Raw genomic sequence first — 27,686 nt, 5'->3', positions numbered from 1 at the left:
ACTGTTGGGGTTCGGTAACTGCGGCTGCCTCGCGGCCTAGCTGTTCTCTCCTCTCCTGTGGGCCTTGGGGTCCACCACCTGGTTCCAGCACCGTCAGCTGGTTCCGGGCCGAGCCTTTGGCTTAGGTGCCTCCTCCTGGGTATCCGAGTTCCGCCAACGCCAGGCGGTCCTTGGTAGTGCTTTTAAGCGCGGGCACCTACAGCTTAGTAACCGGGTTCCAGCACCGTCAGCTGGTCCTCGGTCGTGCCATTGGCTCTTGCACACTGGGGCAACGCATCCGGGTTCCAGCACCGCCAGCTGGTTCTCGGCAGTGTTCTTGTCACAGGTACTCCCTCGTGCCAAGCCTGGTTTCAGCACCGTCAGCTGTTTCCGGGTTGTGTCAAGCTCACTGAGACACCTATGCTTGCCTCGTCGTGGTGCGGTCGGGTTAGCCAACTCCAGGGTGCCTCCAGTTTAGGAGCTTCCTATGTGGGCTGCGTGAACTGGTAGTCAAGGCTGGTTCTGTAGTGCCAGTAGGCCCAGCTCCCCCTGTAGGACTGTTGGGGTTCGGTAACTGCGGCTGCCTCGCGGCCTAGCTGTTCTCTCCTCTCCTGTGGGCCTTGGGGTCCACCACCTCGTTCCAGCACCGTCAGCTGGTTCCGGGCCGAGCCTTTGGCTTAGGTGCCTCCTCCTGGGTATCCGAGTTCCGCCAACGCCAGGCGGTCCTTGGTAGTGCTTTTAAGCGCGGGCACCTACAGCTTAGTAACCGGGTTCCAGCACCGTCAGCTGGTCCTCGGTCGTGCCATTGGCTCTTGCACACTGGGGCAACGCATCCGGGTTCCAGCACCGCCAGCTGGTTCTCGGCAGTGTTCTTGTCACAGGTACTCCCTCGTGCCAAGCCTGGTTTCAGCACCGTCAGCTGTTTCCGGGTTGTGTCAAGCTCACTGAGACACCTATGCTTGCCTCGTCGTGGTGCGGTCGGGTTAGCCAACTCCAGGGTGCCTCCAGTTTAGGAGCTTCCTATGTGGGCTGCGTGAACTGGTAGTCAAGGCTGGTTCTGTAGTGCCAGTAGGCCCAGCTCCCCCTGTAGGACTGTTGGGGTTCGGTAACTGCGGCTGCCTCGCGGCCTAGCTGTTCTCTCCTCTCCTGTGGGCCTTGGGGTCCACCACCTGGTTCCAGCACCGTCAGCTGGTTCCGGGCCGAGCCTTTGGCTTAGGTGCCTCCTCCTGGGTATCCGAGTTCCGCCAACGCCAGGCGGTCCTTGGTAGTGCTTTTAAGCGCGGGCACCTACAGCTTAGTAACCGGGTTCCAGCACCGTCAGCTGGTCCTCGGTCGTGCCATTGGCTCTTGCACACTGGGGCAACGCATCCGGGTTCCAGCGCCGCCAGCTGGTTCTCGGCAGTGTTCTTGTCACAGGTACTCCCTCGTGCCAAGCCTGGTTTCAGCACCGTCAGCTGTTTCCGGGTTGTGTCAAGCTCACTGAGACACCTATGCTTGCCTCGTCGTGGTGCGGTCGGGTTAGCCAACTCCAGGGTGCCTCCAGTTTAGGAGCTTCCTATGTGGGCTGCGTGAACTGGTAGTCAAGGCTGGTTCTGTAGTGCCAGTAGGCCCAGCTCCCCCTGTAGGACTGTTGGGGTTCGGTAACTGCGGCTGCCTCGCGGCCTAGCTGTTCTCTCCTCTCCTGTGGGCCTTGGGGTCCACCACCTGGTTCCAGCACCGTCAGCTGGTTCCGGGCCGAGCCTTTGGCTTAGGTGCCTCCTCCTGGGTATCCGAGTTCCGCCAACGCCAGGCGGTCCTTGGTAGTGCTTTTAAGCGCGGGCACCTACAGCTTAGTAACCGGGTTCCAGCACCGTCAGCTGGTCCTCGGTCGTGCCATTGGCTCTTGCACACTGGGGCAACGCATCCGGGTTCCAGCACCGCCAGCTGGTTCTCGGCAGTGTTCTTGTCACAGGTACTCCCTCGTGCCAAGCCTGGTTTCAGCACCGTCAGCTGTTTCCGGGTTGTGTCAAGCTCACTGAGACACCTATGCTTGCCTCGTCGTGGTGCGGTCGGGTTAGCCAACTCCAGGGTGCCTCCAGTTTAGGAGCTTCCTATGTGGGCTGCGTGAACTGGTAGTCAAGGCTGGTTCTGTAGTGCCAGTAGGCCCAGCTCCCCCTGTAGGACTGTTGGGGTTCAGTAACTGCGGCTGCCTCGCGGCCTAGCTGTTCTCTCCTCTCCTGTGGGCCTTGGGGTCCACCACCTGGTTCCAGCACCGTCAGCTGGTTCCGGGCCGAGCCTTTGGCTTAGGTGCCTCCTCCTGGGTATCCGAGTTCCGCCAACGCCAGGCGGTCCTTGGTAGTGCTTTTAAGCGCGGGCACCTACAGCTTAGTAACCGGGTTCCAGCACCGTCAGCTGGTCCTCGGTCGTGCCATTGGCTCTTGCACACTGGGGCAACGCATCCGGGTTCCAGCACCGCCAGCTGGTTCTCGGCAGTGTTCTTGTCACAGGTACTCCCTCGTGCCAAGCCTGGTTTCAGCACCGTCAGCTGTTTCCGGGTTGTGTCAAGCTCACTGAGACACCTATGCTTGCCTCGTCGTGGTGCGGTCGGGTTAGCCAACTCCAGGGTGCCTCCAGTTTAGGAGCTTCCTATGTGGGCTGCGTGAACTGGTAGTCAAGGCTGGTTCTGTAGTGCCAGTAGGCCCAGCTCCCCCTGTAGGACTGTTGGGGTTCGGTAACTGCGGCTGCCTCGCGGCCTAGCTGTTCTCTCCTCTCCTGTGGGCCTTGGGGTCCACCACCTGGTTCCAGCACCGTCAGCTGGTTCCGGGCCGAGCCTTTGGCTTAGGTGCCTCCTCCTGGGTATCCGAGTTCCGCCAACGCCAGGCGGTCCTTGGTAGTGCTTTTAAGCGCGGGCACCTACAGCTTAGTAACCGGGTTCCAGCACCGTCAGCTGGTCCTCGGTCGTGCCATTGGCTCTTGCACACTGGGGCAACGCATCCGGGTTCCAGCACCGCCAGCTGGTTCTCGGCAGTGTTCTTGTCACAGGTACTCCCTCGTGCCAAGCCTGGTTTCAGCACCGTCAGCTGTTTCCGGGTTGTGTCAAGCTCACTGAGACACCTATGCTTGCCCCGTCGTGGTGCGGTCGGGTTAGCCAACTCCAGGGTGCCTCCAGTTTAGGAGCTTCCTATGTGGGCTGCGTGAACTGGTAGTCAAGGCTGGTTCTGTAGTGCCAGTAGGCCCAGCTCCCCCTGTAGGACTGTTGGGGTTCGGTAACTGCGGCTGCCTCGCGGCCTAGCTGTTCTCTCCTCTCCTGTGGGCCTTGGGGTCCACCACCTGGTTCCAGCACCGTCAGCTGGTTCCGGGCCGAGCCTTTGGCTTAGGTGCCTCCTCCTGGGTATCCGAGTTCCGCCAACGCCAGGCGGTCCTTGGTAGTGCTTTTAAGCGCGGGCACCTACAGCTTAGTAACCGGGTTCCAGCACCGTCAGCTGGTCCTCGGTCGTGCCATTGGCTCTTGCACACTGGGGCAACGCATCCGGGTTCCAGCACCGCCAGCTGGTTCTCGGCAGTGTTCTTGTCACAGGTACTCCCTCGTGCCAAGCCTGGTTTCAGCACCGTCAGCTGTTTCCGGGTTGTGTCAAGCTCACTGAGACACCTATGCTTGCCTCGTCGTGGTGCGGTCGGGTTAGCCAACTCCAGGGTGCCTCCAGTTTAGGAGCTTCCTATGTGGGCTGCGTGAACTGGTAGTCAAGGCTGGTTCTGTAGTGCCAGTAGGCCCAGCTCCCCCTGTAGGACTGTTGGGGTTCGGTAACTGCGGCTGCCTCGCGGCCTAGCTGTTCTCTCCTCTCCTGTGGGCCTTGGGGTCCACCACCTGGTTCCAGCACCGTCAGCTGGTTCCGGGCCGAGCCTTTGGCTTAGGTGCCTCCTCCTGGGTATCCGAGTTCCGCCAACGCCAGGCGGTCCTTGGTAGTGCTTTTAAGCGCGGGCACCTACAGCTTAGTAACCGGGTTCCAGCACCGTCAGCTGGTCCTCGGTCGTGCCATTGGCTCTTGCACACTGGGGCAACGCATCCGGGTTCCAGCACCGCCAGCTGGTTCTCGGCAGTGTTCTTGTCACAGGTACTCCCTCGTGCCAAGCCTGGTTTCAGCACCGTCAGCTGTTTCCGGGTTGTGTCAAGCTCACTGAGACACCTATGCTTGCCCCGTCGTGGTGCGGTCGGGTTAGCCAACTCCCGGGTGCCTCCAGTTTAGGAGCTTCCTATGTGGGCTGCGTGAACTGGTAGTCAAGGCTGGTTCTGTAGTGCTAGGAGGCCCAGCTCCCCCTGTAGGACTGTTGGGGTTCGGTAACTGCGGCTGCCTCGCGGCCTAGCTGTTCTCTCCTCTCCTGTGGGCCTTGGGGTCCACCACCTGGTTCCAGCACCATCAGCTGGTTCCGGGCCGAGCCTTTGGCTTAGGTGCCTCCTCCTGGGTATCCGAGTTCCGCCAACGCCAGGCGGTCCTTGGTAGTGCTTTTAAGCGCGGGCACCTACAGCTTAGTAACCGGGTTCCAGCACCGTCAGCTGGTCCTCGGTCGTGCCATTGGCTCTTGCACACTGGGGCAACGCATCCGGGTTCCAGCACCGCCAGCTGGTTCTCGGCAGTGTTCTTGTCACAGGTACTCCCTCGTGCCAAGCCTGGTTTCAGCACCGTCAGCTGTTTCCGGGTTGTGTCAACTTCACTGAGACGCCTATGCTTGCCCCGTCGTGGTGCGGTCGAGTTAGCCAACTCCAGGGTGCCTCCAGTTTAGGAGCTTCCTATGTGGGCTGCGTGAACTGGTAGTCAAGGCTGGTTCTGTAGTGCCAGTAGGCCCAGCTCCCCCTGTAGGACTGTTGGGGTTCGGTAACTGCGGCTGCCTCGCGGCCTAGCTGTTCTCTCCTCTCCTGTGGGCCTTCGGGTCCACCACCTGGTTCCAGCACCGTCAGCTGGTTCTCGGCAGTGTCTTTTGCTCTTGTACCTTCTGCTCCCCATCCTGGTTCCAGTACCGTCAGCTGGTTCCGGGCAGAGCCTTTGGCTTAGGTGCCTCCTTCTGGGTATCCAAGTTCCACCAACGTCAGGTGGTCCTTGGTAGTGCTTTCAGGCACGGGTACCTCCTGCTTAGTAACCTGGTTCCAGTAACGTCAGCTGGTCCTTGGTAGTTCCATTGGCTCTTGGACCTTCGGCTACCCATCCGGGTTCCAGTACCGTCAGCTGGTTCTCGGCAGTGTCTTTTGCTCTTGTACCTTCTGCTCCCCATCCTGGTTCCAGTAACGTCAGCTGGTTCCGGGCAGAGCCTTTGGCTTAGGTGCCTCCTTCTGGGTATCCGAGTTCCGCCAACGTCAGGCGGTCCTTGGTAGTGCTTTTTAGCACGGGTACCTCCTGCTTGGTAACCGGGTTCCAGTAACGTCAGCTGGTCCTCGGTAGTTCCATAGGCTCTTGAACCTTCGGGTAGCCATCCGAGTTCCAGTTCCATCAGCTGGTTCTTGGCATTTTCTCAGCCTTCTTGTACCTTCTGCTACATTTCCAAGTTGAAGACCCTAACGTCGACAACCCGGAAGACCACCCCGATGACGACGACCCGGAAGACCACCCCGATGACGACGACGACGACGGCGGAGACGACGACGGCTGAGACGACGACGGCGGAGATGACGACACTGGAGACGACGACCCTGGAGACGACGACATGGAAGACCGAGAAGCAGAAGAACAAGAGGCTGCAGAACAAAGAGCAGAAGAACATTAAGCATAAGACTTAATATCAGAGCAAAAGATATTATCTAAATTATATTCAGAAGAAGACTAAGCAGTGTATGGGGGTGAGTCCGTTCCTCCTCGTGGTGCCCCTGGATAAAGCCTGATGCTGCAGGCCAAACTGAACGCGGACAAATGTAACTTTTGTGACTGGCAGAACGGAAGGTGTAATCTTCCAACTTTTATAGATAACAACTACGGGAATGCCTGTCACAAATGAGAATATGATGAAGAAGTAGAATAGGAAGAATAATAACAGTGGAATAAAAAGAATATGTAGAATAGGAAGAATAATAATAGTTGAATAAAATGAATATGAAGAATGTAATAAAAAAAAAATAGGTAGAAGATGAAGAAGAAGATGAATAAGGTGAAGAAGAAGTTGATGTCAAAGATGCTGATGATGATGAAGATGAAAGTGTGGGAAAAGTAAAAAAAAAAAAGAAAAAAAAAGAAGGGGAAGGGCGTGGAATAGTGAAACATCAATATCTGACAAAATAAAAAAAAATTTACATACTCAATATCTTTTTCACTCCGAACGTCTTAAAAAAAACAAAAAACACGCTATTCTATTTGATTGGGCTAAACCTCATTGCCTTTAATGTCTCCGCCACCTCCCACAATACATCCTACATTATTCTTAGTTGTTTTCCTTCATGTAGAATGAACCTACAAGGAAAGAAAGGGTTTATTTTAATTCCGATATTTTGGTCCCATTGACTTGCATTGGGATCGGGTATCGGTATCGGCGATATCCGATATTTTTTGAATATCGGCCGATCCAAACCGATACCGATACTTTCCGATATCGGAAGGTATCGCTCAACACTAGTAACTATGTAACTATGTCCCTGCCCTGCAAAAGCATGTGGAGGGAAACATTAAACATGCGCTATTAAATGCCGTCAGTAGTAAGGTCCACCTGACTACCGATGCGTGGACCAGTCACTATGGACAGGGATGATACCTTTCCCTCACTGCCCTTTGGGTAAATGTTGTGGAGCCAGGTACAGATCTTAAGAGTGGTGCTGTATGTGTTCTGCCAACTCCAAGGATTGCTAGGAATCCAGTCTGTACACATTGACTCCTCCTCATACTCCAGTTCCTCTGAATCACCGCTGCAGGAACCGTCACAGTCTACTTCCACATGGACCCTTGAACGCTTACATGTTACGAACGATATGAGCATAGCCATGGCCAAACGTCAACAGGCCATATTGAAATTAATTTCTTTGGGGAATCAAAGCCACACAGTGCAATATTTTGATATCGGCCGATCCAATCCGATACCGATATTTCCGAATATCGGAAGGTATCGCTCAACACTACACAGCACATCTAGATAAGTTCCTTGGGGGGTCTAGTTTCCAATAAGGGGTCACTTGTGGGGGTTTCTTCTTTTTAGTTACATCAGGGACTCTGCAAATGAAACGTGACGCCTCCACACCAATCCATCTAAGTCTGCATTCCAAATGGCGCTCCTTCCCTTCCGAGCTCTGCCATGCCCCAAAACGGTGGTTCCCCCCACATATTGGGTATCAGCGTACTCAGGACAAATTGGACAACTTTTGGGGTTCAATTTCAATTGTTACCCTTGGAAAAATACAAAACTGGGGGCTAAAAATAATTTTTGTGGAAAAAAAAGATTTTTTATTTTCACGGCTCTGCGTTATAAACTGTAGTGAAACACTGGCAGGGGTTTCAAAGTTCTCACAACACATCTAGATAAGTTCCTTGGGGGTCTAGTTTCCAATATGGGGTTACTAGTGGGGGTTTCTACTGTTTAGATACATCAGGGGCTCTGCAAATGCAATGTGACGCCTGCAGACCAATCCATCTAAGTCTGCATTCCAAATGGCGCTCCTTCACTTCCGAGCTTTGCATGCACCCAAATGGTGGTTCTCCCCCACATATTGGGTATTACCGTACTCAGGACAAATTGTGCAACAAGTTTTGGGGTTTAATTTAAACTGTTACTCTTGGAAAAAATACAAAACTGGGGGCTAAAAAATAATTTTTGTGGAAAAAAAATATTTTTTTTTCACGGCTCTGCGTTATAAACTGTAGTGAAACACTTGGAGGTTCAAAGCTCTCACAACACATCTAGATGAGTTCCTTAGGGTGTCTACTTTCCAAAATGGTGTCAACTGTGGAGGGTTTCAATGTTTAGGTATATCAGTGGCTCTCCAAACGCAACATGGCGTACCCTCTCAATTCCAGTCAATTTTGTATTGAAAAGTCAAATGGCGCTCCTTCCCTTCCGAGCTCTGCCATGCGCCCAAACAGTGGTTTACCCCTACATATGGGGTATCAGCATACTCAGGACAAATTGTACAACAACTTTTAGGGTCCAATTTTTTCTCTTACCCCTGGGAAAATAAAATATTGGGGACAAAAAATCATTTTTGTGAAAAAATATTATTTTTTATTTTTACTGCTCTGCATTATAAACTTCTGTGAAGCACTTAGTGGGTCAAAGTGCTCACCACACATCTAGATAAGTTCCTTAAAGTTCCATAGGGGGTCTACATTCCAAAATGGTTTCACTTGTGGGGGGTTTCAATGTTTAGGCACATTAGGGGCTCTCCAAACCCAACATAGCGTCCCATCTCAATTCCTGTCAATTTTGCATTGAAAAGTCAAATGGCGCTCCTTTGCTTCCGAGCTCTGCCATGCACCCAAACAGTGGTTTACCCCCACATATCAGGTATCGGCATACTCAGGACAAATTGTACAACAACTTTTGGTGTCCATTTTCTCCTGTTACCCTTGGTAAAATAAAACAAATTAGAGCTGAAGTAAATTTTTTGTTGAAAAAAACTTAAATGTTCATTTTTATTTAAACATTCCAAAACTTCCTGTGAAACACCTGAAGGGTTAATAAACTTCTCAAATATGGTTTTGAACACCTTGAGGGGTGCAGTTTTTAGAATGTTGTCACACTTGGTTATTTTCTATCATATAGACCCCTCAAAATGACTTCAAATGAGATGTGGTCCCTAAACAAATGGTGTTGTAAAAATGAGAAATTGCTGGTCAACTTTTAACCCTTATAACGCCCTAACCAAAAAAATGTTGGTTCCAAAATTGTGCTGATATAAAGTAGACATGTGGGAATTGTTACTTATTGAGTATTTTGTGTGACATATCTCTGTGATTTAAGGGCATAAAAATTCAAAGTTGGAAAATTGCAAAATTTTCTAAATTTTCACCAAATTTCCGTTTTTTTTTTCACAAATAAATGCAGGTAATATTAAAGAAATTTTACCACTATCATGAAGTATAGTATGACATGAGAAAACATTGTCAGAATTACTGGAATCCGTTGAAGCGTTCCTGAGTTATAACCTCATAAATGGACAGTGGTCAGAATTGTAAAAATTGGCCCAGTCATTAACGTGCAAACCACCCTTGGGGCTTAAGCGGTTAACAACAGGCTTTCTTGGCATTTGTGGTTTTGCTCACAGATTTTCAGATGTTGATGGCACAAGCCAAGCTAGTTGTCACAGCCAAAATAGTGGGGAAAATGGCCTGGTGCGTGCTTGGTAGCAGGCAGTAGCAAATGTTTGAACTACTGTTTTGCATAGGGCACTAACTGCCTTTTTATGTGGACTAATGTGGACAGCAGAAGGTGAACTGTGACCACAAAAACAGCGGGGAAAATGGTCTCGTGTGTGCTTGGTAGCAGGCAGTAAGAAATGTTTGGACTACTGCTTTCTGAAGGGCACTAAATGCCTTTTTAAGTGGACTAATGTGGACAGCAGAAGCCAGGCTATGTCCCCAAAAACAGCAGAGAAAATAGATCAATGCTTTTAAAAAAAAGGCAGCACTAATTGCTAGTACTCTGTGTGCTGGAAATATATTGCTTTGCCTCTAAAAAGAGCTGTTTTAAGATGGACACTGGAAGAACACTTTAACCTCTCCCTACCTAATACACAATCTCTCCCTCACTGTACTCTGCCTTTGCTGTGTCTACAGCTATGAAAAGAGCTATTTTTTTCTGGAATTATGGAGCTAGTGACTAGCTCCTTTAACCCCTTCACGACCTTGCCCTTTTCCGTTTTTGCGATTTTTCCATCAATATGTCCATGAGAGGGCTTGTTTTTTGCGGGACAAGTTGCACTTTTCAACGACATTATTGATTTTAGCATGTCGTGTACTAGAAAATGGGAAAAAAATTCCAAGTGCGGTGAAGTTGCAAAAAAAGTGCAATCCCACACTTGTTTTTTGTTTGGCTTTTTTGCTAGGTTCACTAAATGCTAAACTGACCTGCCATTTTGATTCTCCAGGTCATTACGAGTTCATAGACACCAAACATGTATAGGTTACGTTTTATCTAAGTGGTAAAAAAAATTTCAAACTTTGCTAAAAAAAAAAAAAAAATTGCACAAGTTTCCATTACCCGTAGCGTCTACATTTTTTGTGATCTGGGGTCAGGTGAGGACCTATTTTTTGCGTGCCGAGCTGCCGTTTTTAATGATACCATTTTGGTGCAGATATGTTCTTTTGATCGCCCGTTATTACATTTTAATGCAATGTCACGGCGAACCAAAAAAACATAATTCTGGCATTTCAAATTTTTTTCTTGTTACGCCGTTTAGCGATCAGGTTAATCTTTTTTTTATTGAGAGATCGGGCGATTCTGAATGCGGTGATACCAAATATGTGTAGGTTTGATGTTTTTTCTTTATTCTTTTATTTTGAATGGGGCGAAAAGGGGGGGGGGGTGATTTAAACTTTTATATTTTTTTATTTTTTTCATATTTTTTAAAACATTTTTTTTACTTTTGCCATGTTTCAATAGCTTCCACGGGAGGCTAGAAGCTGGCACAACTGGATCGGCTCAGCTACATAGCTACATCAGATTGCTGCTATGTAGCTGAATTGCAGGCTTTCTATGAGCGCCGACTACAGGGTGGTGCTCACAGCAGACCGGCATCAGTAACCATAGAGGTCTCAAGGACCTCTATGGTTACCATCTTGATGCATCGCCGACCCCCGATCATGTGACGGGGTCGGCGATGCGATCATTTCTGGCCGCGTGGCCGGATGCTGCTGTCAGCATTTGACAGCGGCATTTAACTGGTTAATAGCGGCGGTTGAATCGCGATTTCACCCACCGCTATTGCGGGTACATGTCAGCTGTTGAAAACAGCTGACATGTCCTGGCTTTGAGGTGGGCTCAGCGCCAGAGCCCACATCAAAGCAGGGGACCTGACCTCCGCAGTAGTAGTACATCGGAGGTCGGGAAGGGGTTAAACTGTCCCTGCTCCAGTATCTCCCTCTCCCTACTCTGCACTGATGTAGTATACACTTTAGGTAGTCCTGGAAAGGGCTTTTGTGTTATCAAGAGGCCTAAAGACTCTCCCTAGTAGCTGAGAGATCTCTCCCTATGCTTGTAATATGCAGGCTCACGATGTAATGTGTGCAACATGGCGGCGGCAGGACTTCAATAGACCCTATGATGCTGGGCGGCCAGCCAATCACAGTAATGCCACAACCAAAATGGCTGCAGCATTACTGTGATTGGTTAAGAATCCCAGCATGTTTACTGGCTGCAAAGGAGGTGCCAAAACTGCACAGCAGGATATCCGAATATAGCGAGGCGAGTACACAAATACTTGCAATGTATTGAGTAACCCGAATACCGTACTATCTGTGCAAATTGCGAATAGTAGCGAATACACTTGCTCATCATTAATCAGGGTCTTTTGGATGTTTTCAGATGCCATTATGATTTAAAAAGAGAACACACAATAGTTTGACAATAAGTGGCTTCATCCAACCACTAACTATGAGTGGAGAAAAAGTTTTGGTGTTATCATTCATATTCTCTAAAAAAAAAGGCCAAGAAAGCAAAAATTCTGCTGGAGGATGCAAACTTTTGATCACAACCTTAATTAGTAGCATACACATTTCAAACCTTGCAGTTCTTAACCATTGCATGACATACAAATATAATCCTCAACATTATATAACCCACCATGTTAAGTCAAGTGAATAAGGTAACTTATCATTAGTGCCTGATCACAGCTGCTAAAAGAAACTCATTAAAATACAACTAACAATGTCTTCAAAAACCTTTTTAACACACTATGTCCTGGTGGGCAAAAAAATCAGGTGTCATGCACAGTGAAGGACAGACTAGGGGCAACACAAAGGTATAAGGGGAAGGGGGACACAACACTAGGGAAGAGGGGAGTGGAGAACCCTAGACAGATCTGACGTCACCCTGTCTGTCCTATCGTACCTATATAGGTTCCGCACGTATCGCCGAGAAGGATACCTAATCCCTGCTTGACCCTGGCGATAAGCCCTACACTGGGGAGGACAAGATGAACGCTAGAAAATCCACACTACCGCTAAAGACAACTTGGATAGACCAAGGATACAAGGGAACATGTATCTTGAAAAGACTCAGCAAAAACTCCCACTTCCTAAAAATTCTCCAAAAAGGACGATAGCCAACTGCTACAGCTCCTATCTTCATCAGGGAAATGCAAACAGAGAATACAGTATTACCTGTAAAAAAGAAAAAGAAACACTGGCGCTCCAGGTGGTTCCTAGTAGGAGGGATGAGTGCTCAGTGTAGAGTGATGCTGGTGATTGAAACAGGTTCTGTGTGGCTCTGTTAAACGTGTGTTACTAGTAAAAAATACATATAGATTTCACCTGCGCTGTCTACACAAAATGAACAAAACGGAAAGGTTCAAAGAAGAAAAAATAGATGCAAGGACACTTACTGGTGGGTGCTGTGGATGATTGCGTGTAGATCCTGATTTGGGTTGCAGTGGGGTCTTTAAAAAATAAAAGATAAATGTGTGTACTTTAAATTATGTTTGTGACTGGACCATATATGTGTGGGTATGTGTTTTTACTCACTTTGGGCGGATTGTAACAATCTAAATTCATGGTAATTATTGTGATGTGTGGGTGTGGTTGTTCCCCTTGAGTTTGACGATTTTCCCTGCTTGGACAGATTTGTAACCTTAATTGAGTTACAATTTGTGTATGTGTATATAGTAGGTACAAGAATCTTAGTTGTACTTACTAGTGATTTAGTAGAATAACATGAGTTATACAAGAGAAGGTCCTACTGATTGGTTTGATTGCCAACAACTGACTGATGTTGCTATAATCAGAATCAACGTTATCGTCAAACTCCAGGGGAACAACCACACCCAGACATCACGATAATTACCGAGAATGTACATTGTTACAAACCGCCCAAAGTGAGTAAAAACACATACCCACCCATATATGGTCCAGTCACAAACATAATTAATTTAAAGGACACACATTTATCTTTTATTTTTTAAAGACCCCACTGCAACCCAAATCAGGATCTACACGCAATCATCCATGGCACCGACCAGTAAGTGTCCTTGCATCTATTTTTTCTTCTTTGATCTTTTCCGAATTGCTCATTTTGTGCAGACAGTGCAGGTGAAATCTATATGTATTTTTTACTAGAGAATATTACCTGCTCTTGCCAGCAGCAAGCAGGAAGTATATCAACACTTAGGTCCAAGTGTGGCCATTAGCACCAGTGGAGTTGGCCACTGTGTCCTAGTATCAGAAGAACCAGCCAGAAGTCAGCAATGCAAACTGCTGAGACCTGCTGCAGACAAATGCAGTGCAATGGTCTGCAGCCTCTGACACATCTGTGACTTCAGGCCTCACTGCAGGCTGCTCACATGATCTGGTAGTTCTGTACTGTTAATCAGGCCTTTGAGCCTACTGCTCACACAATCATGCAGTTCCGAACTGTTAATCAGGACAACTAGAATTACATGCACTTTGAAAAGGCTCAGTAAAAATGCACAAAACCATTACTGATGATAGTTATAAGTTGCCAGTCACACTCTTCTAGGGTATGGCTGTAAACCAGTGCAGGTTTCACATGTGACTTTGTACAAGGTTGGACGATGACTGACTTTCTGCACTGGTCTCTGAGACTTTTATATGTTCTTGGTGTGTCACAGCAGATCACATGTCTCTGTCCATCTAGCCTTTACCTTCCTTTCATGCAACCAGTCATTCTCCTTTTGGTTCTCAAGTTGTTTTGTTTTCTTTAGTTCCTACATCTACAGTCGCTGGACACTAAGTGGTAGCGTCCCTTCCAAAAAGCTTCATTGTGCATTCCTGTGGTATGAGTCACTCACTTCCTTTCATAGGAACATATTTTTCAGGATTCTTCTTTACTAGCAGAGGTAGAATACAGAGTACTAAACTGCCTTTCTGTTTTTCAATGGCAGTGTGTGAAAAATAATAGAGAAAGGTTGATATTCACAGACGTCATGATGACCACTGCTCCCATTTAAAAATATACTTTATTATTAGTGCAATGCTATAGCAAAATACAATGTTGGCCCTCTTTTGTCCATATGAGAAATTTGATGTATGATCTGATCTCCTATCCCTATTCTGAAAATGAAGAAATGTTGCTTGGCCAGACCTCGTCTATTATACTGGCTGTTCATACTTACACTTGTCTATACCTGAACATGTGATGGTTAAAGATGCAGACCATTATGTGAAAGCCCATCTTAACCATATCTGTGATTATTCACCAGTGTGTGAAATGGTGCCGGACATTTTACTATTTTGCCAATTATCACGAATTGAATCAATGAAACCAAAACTTTTCAAATACTTGGGCACATGTGAATTTCCAGAAATTCAACTCAAATTTGATTTTCTGTAACATAGTTAGTAAGTAACATAGTTAGTAAGGCCGAAAAAAGACATTTGTCCATCCAGTTCAGCTTATATTCCATCATAATAAATCCCCAGATCTACGTCCTTCTACAGAACCTAATAATTGTATGATACAATATTGTTCTGCTCCAGGAAGACATCCAGGCCTCTCTTGAACCCCTTGACTGAGTTCGCCATCACCACCTCCTCAGGCAAGCAATTCCAGATTCTCACTGCCCTAACAGTAAAGAATCCTCTTCTATGTTGGTGGAAAAACCTTCTCTTCTCCAGACGCAAAGAATGCCCCCTTGTGCCCGTCACCTTCCTTGGTATAAACAGATCCTCAGCGAGATATTTGTATTGTCCCTTTATATACTTATACATAGTTATTAGATCGCCCCTCAGTTGTCTTTTTTCTAGACTAAATAATCCTAATTTCGCTAATCTATCTGGGTATTGTAGTTCTCCCATCCCCTTTATTAATCTTGTTGCCCTCCTTTGTACTCTCTCTTGTTCCATTATATCCTTCCTGAGCACCGGTGCCCAAAACTGGACACAGTACTCCATGTGCGGTCTAACTAGGGATTTGTACAGAGGCAGTATAATGCTCTCATCATGTGTATCCAGACCTCTTTTAATGCACCCCTTGATCCTGTTTGCCTTGGCAGCTGCTGCCTGGTACTGGCTGCTCCAGGTAAGTTTATCATTAACTAGGATCCCCAAGTCCTTCTCCCTGTCAGATTTACCCAGTGGTTTCCCGTTCAGTGTGTAATGGTGATATTGATTCCTTCTTCCCATGTGTATAACCTTACATTTATCATTGTTAAACCTCATCTGCCACCTTTCAGCCCAAGTTTCCAACTTATCCAGATCCATCTGTAGCAGAATACTATCTTCTCTTGTATTAACTGCTTTACATAGTTTTGTATCATCTGCAAATATCAATATTTTACTGTGTAAACCTTCTACCAGATCATTAATGAATATGTTGAAGAGAACAGGTCCCAATACCGACCCCTGCGGTACCCCACTGGTCACAGCGACCCAGTTAGAGACTATACCATTTATAACCACCCTCTGCTTTCTATCACTAAGCCAGTTACTAACCCATATACACACATTTTCCCCCAGACCAAGCATTCTCATTTTGTGTACCAACCTCTTGTGCGGCACGGTATCGAACGCTTTGGAAAAATCGAGATATACCACGTCCAATGACTCACCGTGGTCCAGCCTATAGCTTACCTCTTCATAAAAACTGATTAGATTGGTTTGACAGGAGCGATTTCTCATAAACCCATGCTGATATGGAGTTAAACAGTTATTCTCATTGAGATAATCCAGAATAACATCCCTCAGAAACCCTTCAAATATTTTACCAACAATAGAGGTTAGACTTACTGGCCTATAATTTCCAGGTTCACTTTTAGAGCCCTTTTTGAATATTGGCACCACATTTGCTACGCGCCAGTCCTGCGGAACAGACCCCGTCGCTATAGAGTCCCTAAAAATAAGAAATAATGGTTTATCTATCACATTACTTAGTTCTCTTAGTACTCATGGGTGTATGCCATCCGGACCCGGAGATTTATCTATTTTAATCTTATTTATCCGGTTTCGCACCTCTTCTTGGGTTAGATTGGTGACCCTTAATATAGGGTTTTCATTATTTCTTGGGATTTCACCTAGCATTTCATTTTCCACCGTGAATACCGTGGAGAAGAAGGTGTTTAATATGTTAACTTTTTCCTTGTCATCTACAACCATTCTTTCCTCACTATTTTTTAAGGGGCCTACATTTTCAGTTTTTATTCTTTTACTATTGATATAGTTGAAGAACAGTTTGGGATTAGTTTTACTTTCCTTAGCAATGTGCTTCTCTGTTTCCTTTTTGGCAGCTTTAATTAGTTTTTTAGATAAAGTATTTTTCTCCCTATAGTTTTTTAGAGCTTCAATGGTGCCATCCTGCTTTAGTAGTGCAAATATTTCTTTTTACTGTTAATTGCCTGTCTTACTTCTTTGTTTAGCCACATTGGGTTTTTCTTATTTCTAGTCCTTTTATTCCCACAAGGTATAAACCGCTTACAGTGCCTATTTAGGTTGTTCTTGAACATTTTCCATTTATTATCTGTATTCTTATTTCTGAGGATATTGTCCCAGTCTACCAGATTAATGGCATCTCTAAGCTGGGCAAACTTTGCCTTCCTAAAGTTGAGTGTTTTTGTGACTCCCTGACAAGTCCCCCCAGTGAAAGACAGGTGAAACTGTACATTATTGTGGTCGCTATTTCCTAGATGCCCAACCACCTGCAGATTTGTTATTCTGTCAGGTCTATTAGATAGTATTGGGTCTAAAAGTGCTGCTCCTCTGGTTGGATTCTGCTCCAATTCTGAAAGATAATTTTTCTTGGTTATTAGCAGAAACCTGTTGCCTTTATGGGTATCACAGGTTTCTGTTTCCCAGTTAATATCCGGGTAGTTAAAGTCCCCATAACCAGGACCTCATTATGGGTTTCAGCTTCATCTATCTGCTTTAGAAGTAGACTTTCCATGATTTCTGTTATATTTGGGGGTTTGTAACAGACCCCAATGAGAATTTTGTTACCATGCTTCCCTCCATGAATTTCGACCCATATGGACTCGACATCCTCATTCCCTTCGCTAATATCCTCCCTTAAAGTGGACTTTAGACAAGACTTTACATAGAGACAAACCCCTCCTCCTCTCCGATTTTTACGATCCTTTCTAAACAGACTGTAGCCCTGTAAGTTAATTGCCCAGTCATAGCTTTCATCTAACCATGTCTCGGTTATTCCCACTATGTCAAAATTACCTGTAGATATTTCTTCTTCTAGTTCTTCCATCTTGTTTGTCAGGCTTCTGGCGTTTGCGAGCATGCAGTTTAGAGGGTTTTGTTTTGTTCCAATCTCCTCGCTGTGGATTGTTTTAGAAATGTTCTTACCTCCCTTCTGAGTATGTTTTCCTGGGTTTTCATTGTTTGAGTCTAATGTTTTTCTTCCCGTCCCCTCTTCTTCTAGTTTAACGCCCTCCTGATGAGTGTAGCGAGTCTTCTGGCGAATGTGTGTTTCCCAGGTTTGTTGAGGTGTAGTCCGTCTCTGGCGAGGAGTCCATCGTACAAGTAATTCACACCGTGGTCCAGGAATCCGAATCCTTGTTGTCTGCACCATCGTCTTAGCCAGTTGTTTGCATCAAGGATCCTGTTCCACCTCCTGGTGCCATGCCCGTCTACTGGAAGGATAGAAGAAAAAACTACCTGTGCATCCAGTTCCTTTATTTTCTTCCCCAACTCTTCAAAGTCCTTGCAGATTGTCGGTAGGTCCTTGCCGTGTCATTGGTGCCAACATGTATCAGAAGAAATGGGTGGACGTCCTTGGAGCTGAAGAGCTTTGGTATCCTATCGGTCACATACTTGATCATCGCACCTGGAAGGCAGCATACTTGTCTTGCGGTTATGTCCGGTCTACAGATGGCTGCTTCTGTGCCTCTCAGTAGTGAGTCTCCCACCACCACCACTCTTCGTTGCTTCTTGGCTGTACTTTTTGCTGTCACTTGTTGCTGTGTGCCCTTTTCTTTTTTGCTTGCTGGTATTGCTTCATCCTTAGGTGTGCTATCTTCATCCTCTACAAAGATTTGATATCAGTTCTTCAGTTGTGTGGTTGGTGATTTATCCATGGTCTTCTTGCTTCTTTTGGTCACATGCTTCCATTCATCTGCTTTTGGAGGTTCTCTGACACTTTTTTCACCTGTGATTGATCCGATCATCTCTGATTGATGTGTATACACAGTACAGAACAAAAATTTGGACACACCTTCTCATTTAAAAGATTTTTTTGTATTTTCATGACTATGAAAATTGTAAATTCACACTGAAGACATCAAAACTATAAATTAACACATGTGGAAATATATACTTAACAAAAAAGTGTGAAACAATTGAAAATATGTATTTTATTCTAGGTTCTTCAAAGTAGCCACCTTTTGCTTTGATGACTACTTTATACACTCTTGGCATTCTCTTGATGAGCTTCAAGAGGTAGTCACCGAAAATGGTTTTCACTTCACAGGTGTGCCCTGTCAGGTTTAATAAGTGGGATTTCTTGCCTTATAAATGGGGTTAGGCCATCAGTTGTGTTGAGCAGAAGTCTGGTGGATACACAGCTGATAGCCCTACTCCATATGCTGTTGGAATTTAAATTATGGCAAGAAAAAAGCAGCTAAGTGAAGAAAAACGAGTGGCCATTAGTGTTGAGCATTCCGATACCGCAAGTATCGGGTATTGGCCGATATTTGCGGTATCGGAATTCCGATACCGAATTCCGATACTTCCCGCGTATCGGATACCGGAATCAGAAGTTCCCAGAATTCAAACTGAACGCAGCAGCCAATGAGGAATGATTGGAAGTGTGGGCACATCCTGTTTAGCATGGTGGGCATGTAAGTACTGGCAAGGCTGTGATTGGCTGCTGAAATGATGTCACTCTGCACTTTAAAAAACGCTGCCGCCATTTTGCGCTCACTCTGCTGTGATTTCAGTTAGGGACAGGACGCTGTGTTCTAACTGAGGGCCAGTTGAGATAGCTAATTGCTTTATTTTCCTTTCCAAAGGCTAATTTAGCAAAACGCTGTGTGTTCTTCACTGTTCACCTTGCTCTTGCCTTGCAGCGCTGTTTTAACAGCGTTCTGCAAGGTCTCTGTGTGTGTGTGCAGCTCACTCTGTAGTCTGTGTGCAGCCATATACCCGGTTGTATTCAGCTCAGGGGGGGGTTCACACTGCCTCACACAGTTGTCCTTTTTTGCTCATAGTGCAGCCTGTTATGGCTGGCAATCAGGCAACACAGCGTGCAGTAATCAGCGCACATACAGAGATCTGGCAATAACCAAAAACAATAGGACGAGCTCTGAGACGTGGAATCTCTGTAGACTGCAGTACCTGATCTATCCTCACACAACTATAAGCAGCAGTGGATTGCGCCTATCACTACCTATGCAACTCGGCACTGCCTGAGGAGCTGACTAGCCTGAAGATAGAAATACAAGCCTGACTTACCTCAGAGAAATACCCCAAAGGAATAGGCAGCCCCCCACATATAATGACTGTTAGCAAGATGAAAAGACAAACGTAGGAATGAAATAGATTCAGCAAAGTGAGGCCCGATATTCTAGACAGAGCGAGGATAGCAAAGAGAACTATGCAGTCTACAAAAAACCCTAAAACGAAAACCACGCAAAGGGGCAAAAAGACCCACCGTGCCGAACTAACAGCACGGCGGTGCACCCCTTTGCTTCTCAGAGCTTCCAGCAAAAGTTAATAGCAAGCTGGACAGAAAAAACAGAAAACAAACTAGAAGCACTTATCTAGCAGAGCAGCAGGCCCAAGGAAAGATGCAGTAGCTCAGATCCAACACTGGAACATTGACAAGGAGCAAGGAAGACAGACTCAGGTGGAGCTAAATAGCAAGCCAGCCAACGAGCTCACCAAAACACCTGAGGGAGGAAGCCCAGAGACTGCAATACCACTTGTGACCACAGAAGTGAATTCAGCCACAGAATTCACAACAGTACCCCCCCCTTGAGGAGGGGTCACCGAACCCTCACCAGAACCCCCAGGCCGACCAGGATGAGCCACATGAAAGGCACGAACAAGATCTGGGGCATGGACATCAGAGGCAAAAACCCAGGAATTATCTTCCTGAGCATAACCCTTCCATTTGACCAGATACTGGAGTTTCCGTCTAGAGACACGAGAATCCAAAATCTTCTCCACAATATACTCCAATTCCCCCTCCACCAAAACAGGGGCAGGAGGCTCCACAGATGGAACCATAGGTGCCACGTATCTCCTCAACAACGACCTATGGAATACATTATGTATGGAAAAGGAGTCTGGGAGGGTCAGACGAAAAGACACCGGATTGAGAATCTCAGAAATCCTATACGGACCAATAAAACGAGGTTTAAATTTAGGAGAGGAAACCTTCATAGGAATATGACGAGAAGACAACCAAACCAGATCCCCAACACGAAGTCGGGGTCCCACACGGCGTCTGCGATTAGCGAAAAGCTGAGCCTTCTCCTGGGACAAGGTCAAATTGTCCACTACCTGAGTCCAGATCTGCTGCAACCTGTCCACCACAGAATCCACACCAGGACAGTCCGAAGACTCAACCTGTCCTGAAGAGAAACGAGGATGGAACCCAGAATTGCAGAAAAATGGAGAGACCAAGGTAGCCGAGCTGGCCCGATTATTAAGGGCGAACTCAGCCAACGGCAAAAATGACACCCAATCATCCTGGTCAGCGGAAACAAAACATCTCAGATATGTTTCCAAGGTCTGATTGGTTCGTTCGGTCTGGCCATTAGTCTGAGGATGGAAGGCCGAGGAGAAAGATAGGTCAATGCCCATCCTACCACAAAAGGCTCGCCAGAACCTCGAGACAAACTGGGAACCTCTGTCAGAAACAATATTCTCAGGAATGCCATGTAAACGAACCACATGCTGGAAGAACAAAGGCACCAAATCAGAGGAGGAAGGCAATTTAACCAGGGGCACCAGATGGACCATTTTAGAAAAGCGATCACAGACCACCCAAATGACCGACATTTTTTGAGAAACGGGAAGGTCAGAAATGAAATCCATCGAAATATGTGTCCAAGGCCTCTTCGGGACCGGCAAGGGCAAAAGCAACCCACTGGCACGTGAACAGCAGGGCTTAGCCCTAGCACAAATTCCACAGGACTGCACAAAAGCACGCACATCCCGTGACAGAGATGGCCACCAGAAGGATCTAGCAACCAACTCCCTGGTACCAAAGATTCCTGGATGACCGGCCAGCACCGAACAATGAAGTTCAGAGATAACTTTACTAGTCCACCTATCAGGGACGAACAGTTTCTCGGCCGGACAACGATCAGGTTTATTAGCCTGAAATTTCTGCAACACTCTCCGCAAATCAGGGGAGATGGCAGACACAATGACTCCTTCCTTGAGGATACTCGCCGGCTCAGATAACCCCGGAGAGTCGGGCACAAAACTCCTAGACAGAGCATCCGCCTTCACATTTTTAGAGCCCGGAAGGTATGAAATCACAAAATCAAAACGAGCAAAAAATAACGACCAACGGGCCTGTCTAGGATTCAAGCGCTTGGCAGACTCAAGATAAGTAAGGTTCTTATGATCAGTCAAAACCACCACGCGATGCTTAGCACCCTCAAGCCAATGACGCCACTCCTCGAATGCCCACTTCATGGCCAGCAACTCTCGGTTGCCCACATCATAATTACGCTCAGCAGCAGAAAATTTCCTGGAGAAGAAAGCACATGGTTTGAACACTGAGCAACCAGAACCTCTCTGTGACAAAACCGCCCCTGCACCAATCTCAGAAACATCAACCTCGACCTGGAACGGAAGAGAAACATCAGGTTGACACAACACAGGGGCACAGCAAAAACGACGCTTCAACTCCTGAAAAGCTTCCACGGCAGCAGAAGACCAATTAACCAAATCAGCACCCTTCTTGGTCAAATCGGTCAATGGTCTGGCAATGCTAGAAAAATTACAGATGAAGCGACGATAAAAATTAGCAAAGCCCAGGAATTTCTGCAGACTTTTTAGAGATGTCGGCTGAGTCCAATCCTGGATGGCCTGAACCTTAACCGGATCCATCTCGATAGTAGAAGGGGAAAAGATGAACCCCAAAAATGAAACTTTCTGCACACCGAAGAGACACTTTGATCCCTTCACGAACAAGGAATTAGCACGCAGTACCTGGAAAACCATTCTGACTTGCTTCACATGAGACTCCCAATCATCTGAGAAGATCAAAATGTCATCCAAGTAAACAATCAAGAATTTATCCAGATACTCACGAAAAATGTCATGCATAAAAGACTGAAAAACAGATGGAGCATTGGCAAGTCCGAACGGCATCACCAGATACTCAAAATGACCCTCGGGCGTATTAAATGCCGTTTTCCATTCATCTCCCTGCCTGATTCTCACCAGATTATACGCACCACGAAGATCAATCTTAGTAAACCAACTAGCCCCCTTAATCCGAGCAGACAAGTCAGAAATCAATGGCAAGGGATACTGAAACTTAACAGTGATCTTATTAAGAAGGCGGTAATCAATACACGGTCTTAGCGAACCATCCTTCTTGGCTACAAAAAAGAACCCTGCTCCCAATGGGGACGACGATGGGCGAATATGTCCCTTCTCCAGGGACTCCTTCACATAACTGCGCATAGCGGTGTGTTCAGGTACGGACAAATTAAATAAACGACCCTTAGGGAATTTACTACCAGGAATCAAATCGATAGCACAATCACAATTCCTATGCGGAGGTAGGGCATCAGACTTGGACTCTTCAAATACATCCTGAAAGTCCGACAAGAACTCTGGGATGTCAGAAGGAATGGATGACGAAATAGACAAAAATGGAACATCACCATGTACTCCCTGACAACCCCAGCTGGTTACCGACATAGAGTTCCAATCCAATACTGGATTATGGGTTTGTAGCCATGGCAACCCCAACACGACCACATCATGCAAATTATGCAGTACCAGAAAGCGAATAACTTCCTGATGTGCAGGAGCCATGCACATGGTCAGCTGGGCCCAGTACTGAGGCTTATTCTTGGCCAAAGGTGTAGCATCAATTCCTCTCAACGGAATAGGACACCGCAAAGGCTCCAAGAAAAATCCACAACGTTTAGCATAATCCAAATCCATCAGATTCAGGGCAGCGCCTGAATCCACAAACGCCATGACAGAATACGATGACAAAGAGCACATTAAAGTAATGGACAAAAGGAATTTGGACTGTACAGTACCAATAACGGCAGAGCTATCGAACCGCCTAGTGCGTTTAGGACAATTAGAAATAGCATGAGTAGAATCACCACAATAGAAACACAGTCTGTTCAGACGTCTGTGTTCTTGCCGTTCTACTTTAGTCATAGTCCTGTCGCACTGCATAGGCTCAGGTTTACTCTCAGACAATACCGCCAGATGGTGCACAGATTTACGCTCGCGCAAGCGACGACCGATCTGAATGGCCAAGGACATAGACTCATTCAAACCAGCAGGCATAGGAAATCCCACCATTACATCCTTAAGAGCTTCAGAGAGACCCTTTCTGAACAAAGCCGCTAGTGCAGATTCATTCCACAGAGTGAGTACTGACCACTTCCTAAATTTCTGACAATATACTTCTACATCATCCTGACCCTGGCATAAAGCCAGCAGATTTTTCTCAGCCTGATCCACTGAATTAGGCTCATCGTAAAGCAATCCCAGCGCCTGGAAAAATGCATCAACATTACTCAATGCAGAATCTCCTGGTGCAAGAGAAAACGCCCAGTCCTGTGGGTCGCCGCGCAAAAAAGAAATAATAATCAAAACCTGTTGAATAGGATTACCAGAAGAATGAGGTTTCAAGGCCAAAAATAGCTTACAATTATTTCTGAAGCTCAGGAACTTAGTTCTGTCACCAAAAAACAAATCAGGAATCGGAATTCTTGGTTCTAGCATCGATTTCTGATCAATAGTATCTTGAATCTTTTGTACATTTACAACGAGATTATCCATTGAGGAGCACAGAGCCTGAATATCCATGTCCACAGCTGTGTCCTGAAGCACTCTAATGTCTAGGGGAAAAAAAAGACTGAAGACAGAGCTAAGAAAAAAAAATGACGTCAGGATTTCTTTTTTCCCTCTATTGGGAATCATTGGGTGGCTCCTTGTACTGTTATGGCTGGCAATCAGGCAACACAGCGTGCAGTAATCAGCGCACATACAGAGATCTGGCAATAACCAAAAACAATAGGACGAGCTCTGAGACGTGGAATCTCTGTAGACTGCAGTACCTGATCTATCCTCACACAACTATAAGCAGCAGTGGATTGCGCCTATCACTACCTATGCAACTCGGCACTGCCTGAGGAGCTGACTAGCCTGAAGATAGAAATACAAGCCTGACTTACCTCAGAGAAATACCCCAAAGGAATAGGCAGCCCCCCACATATAATGACTGTTAGCAAGATGAAAAGACAAACGTAGGAATGAAATAGATTCAGCAAAGTGAGGCCCGATATTCTAGACAGAGCGAGGATAGCAAAGAGAACTATGCAGTCTACAAAAAACCCTAAAACGAAAACCACGCAAAGGGGCAAAAAGACCCACCGTGCCGAACTAACAGCACGGCGGTGCACCCCTTTGCTTCTCAGAGCTTCCAGCAAAAGTTAATAGCAAGCTGGACAGAAAAAACAGAAAACAAACTAGAAGCACTTATCTAGCAGAGCAGCAGGCCCAAGGAAAGATGCAGTAGCTCAGATCCAACACTGGAACATTGACAAGGAGCAAGGAAGACAGACTCAGGTGGAGCTAAATAGCAAGGCAGCCAACGAGCTCACCAAAACACCTGAGGGAGGAAGCCCAGAGACTGCAATACCACTTGTGACCACAGAAGTGAATTCAGCCACAGAATTCACAACAGCAGCCTGCTGCACATTTTTTCTCAAATTTCCTATTAGTGTTTTTCCACCCGTCTCCAGCTAAATTGTGGAAAAACACTACATAGGATAACCTAGAGGGTGTTTATTGGGCCTTGCAGTGCCGTTTACGGCTGTCTGCACGGTCTCTGTGTGAGCGCAGCTCGCCCTGTAGTCTGTGTGCAGCCATAGCCGGTTGTATTCAGCTCAGGGTGCGTTACTGCCTCATACCTTGAAAAAAAATTTCCTTTTTTTCAAATAGTGCAGCCTGTTTAAAATTTTTAAAAAAAATTCCCTATTAGTGTCTTTCCACCCGTCTCCAGCTAAATAGTGGAAAAACACTAAATAGGATAACCTAGAGGAGGTTTTTTGGGCCTTGCAGCGCCGTTTACGGCTGTCTGCACGGTCTCCGTGTGATTTAAACTAGCTCTGTAGCCCGATCTGCAAAAAAAAAAAAAGTAAAGTTCACCAAACACAACTTAACACTTGTCATACCTATATCGAACAAAAGGGAGCTAAAGACTCATAATGACACAGGGCCAACCACAAAAATAATAAAAAATACCGAATTTTATTACATTGTTCACATACACGTTACATAAAAAACAATAACACACAGTGGCCCAATCTAAATACAAAGATACACAGTACGAGTGTCTGTAAGGGGATAAGAGAGCAAACAATAGTATGCACGATGGCTGCAAGAAATCGCCACTAGAGAATGGGTCAGAGGTGAGATGGAAAAAATGCTAGCAAAAAAGCCCTGTACCCATAACAATAAAACGTATGGCCAGTGTATACCCAAATAAATATAAAGGTCTAATCTAGAGCCTAGATCTTAATAACCACATATGGCCACACATGGGTAAGTGGAGCAATATATGTCCTATCCTAAAAAAAGTGCTTGTGCCAAAGTGCAATGTGCATAGGACAGCAGTGGTTAGAGACGGAACTTACCCATGGCAAAAGACGATGGCGCATACACCGTGCATACAAGGGGGCACTTTATATTTATTTGGGTATACACTGGCCATACGTTTTATTGTTATGGGTACAGGGCTTTTTTGCTAGCATTTTTTCCATCTCACCTCTGACCCATTCTCTAGTGGCGATTTCTTGCAGCCATCGTGCATACTATTGTTTGCTCTCTTATCCCCTTACAGACACTCGTACTGTGTATCTTTGTATTTAGATTGGGCCACTGTGTGTTATTGTTTTTTATGTAACGTGTATGTGAACAATGTAATAAAATTCGGTATTTTTTATTATTTTTGTGGTTGGCCCTGTGTCATTATGAGTCTTTAGCTCCCTTTTGTTCGATATAGGTATGATGCTCTCATTAGGAGCGACTCTTTTTGCGTAATGCAAATCTAGATGTTATGAGTATATCCGTAATGTCAGTTTTTGTTAAACAACTTAACACTTGTGTAGGCCACATTTGAAAAATAATAAAGTTTAGTCCACACTTTACAACATTAGTGTTTCTTACACCTGTTAGGAGGAGCATTTCAGGAATAAGCACACTAAGGCCTTAGTACTTTTCTGCTAATCTTTATCTGTCAACCAAGATGAAGAGGGCAGGGAGTAAGGCACGTGGGCGTGGGCGCGGAGCAGGGAGAGGAGCAGGGAGAGGACGTGGTGATTCTGTGCCTGCTGCGGGCGCCGGTGACTCGTCGTCACTCAGTTTCAGCAGGGAACAGTCCTTCATGCGCAGCTTTGTCGGAGAGCGCCGTGCACCGCTGCTGCGTGAAGACCAAATTGAAGCCGTTGTCGGGTGGATGGCAGCTAACGCCTCGGCATCGACTTCAGTTAGTGCCACATCCTCTCAGGCACAGACCACTGGAGAGCAGCCATCTGTCTCTTCACCACCTGCCAAATTGGCCAGGCAGTCAGAGAGCCCAGGACAGGAGCCGTCTCTACTTCTGTTCTCTGAATCTCTTGGCTTGGAAACAGGGGGCCAGCCAAGCAGCATTGGAGAAATGGAAGAAGAGGCAGTGTGCAGTGATGCCCAACAGCTTTGCCTCTCTGACTCTGAAGAGGCGGGTGGGCCAGTGCCTCCGGTGACCACAGCGCAGTACGCATCTGATGATGAAACTCAGGTGACGCTTTCTGGTGCGTACTGTGCTGCCGAGACTACCCAGGAGGAGCAGTTGGTGGCAGAGGGTAGTGGAGATGATGAGGTCGTTGACCCATCGTGGCGTGAGGAACAGGAAGGTGGTGGGAGCAGCTCTGAGGAAGAGATTCCCCTTACGGGCCAAAGAGGGAGAGGGAGGGGGAAGACTGCGGAGCCTGTAGCCTCCACTTTGGCACCCGTTAGGAGCCTGTCTCTTTCCAAAGCCAAAAAGGGCGCTCCCAAGACTTGCAGTGCCTGGTCCTTTTTTGACACAGTTGCAGATGACATTTGTTTTGTCAAATGCAAGCTGTGTCATCAGAAAGTAAAAAGAGGGAAAAATGTCAGCAACCTCAATACCACAAATATGTGGAAACATGTGCGGACCAGGCACACGGTGGAGTTACAGAAACACACTGAAGATGTAGGCCAACCAACAGCGGCAGCTACCACCTCTTCAGCTCGTGTTGCCTCTTCCTCCAGCTCACGCACAGCTGGTTTGGCTTCCTCCCAGGATCGCCATGGAAGAACCTCTGGCACTGTTGTCCAGAGACCTTGTGTAATTCCACCCACAGCACCACATTCCCAGTCATCCTCACACTCCCAGTCTACTCTACAGCCATCGGTAGTACAGGCATGGGA

The sequence above is a fragment of the Ranitomeya imitator genome, chromosome 5, assembly GCF_032444005.1.
Source record: "Ranitomeya imitator isolate aRanImi1 chromosome 5, aRanImi1.pri, whole genome shotgun sequence".
Classification (NCBI taxonomy): Eukaryota; Metazoa; Chordata; class Amphibia; order Anura; family Dendrobatidae; genus Ranitomeya; species Ranitomeya imitator.
This window is presented reverse-complemented; position numbering follows the sequence as displayed.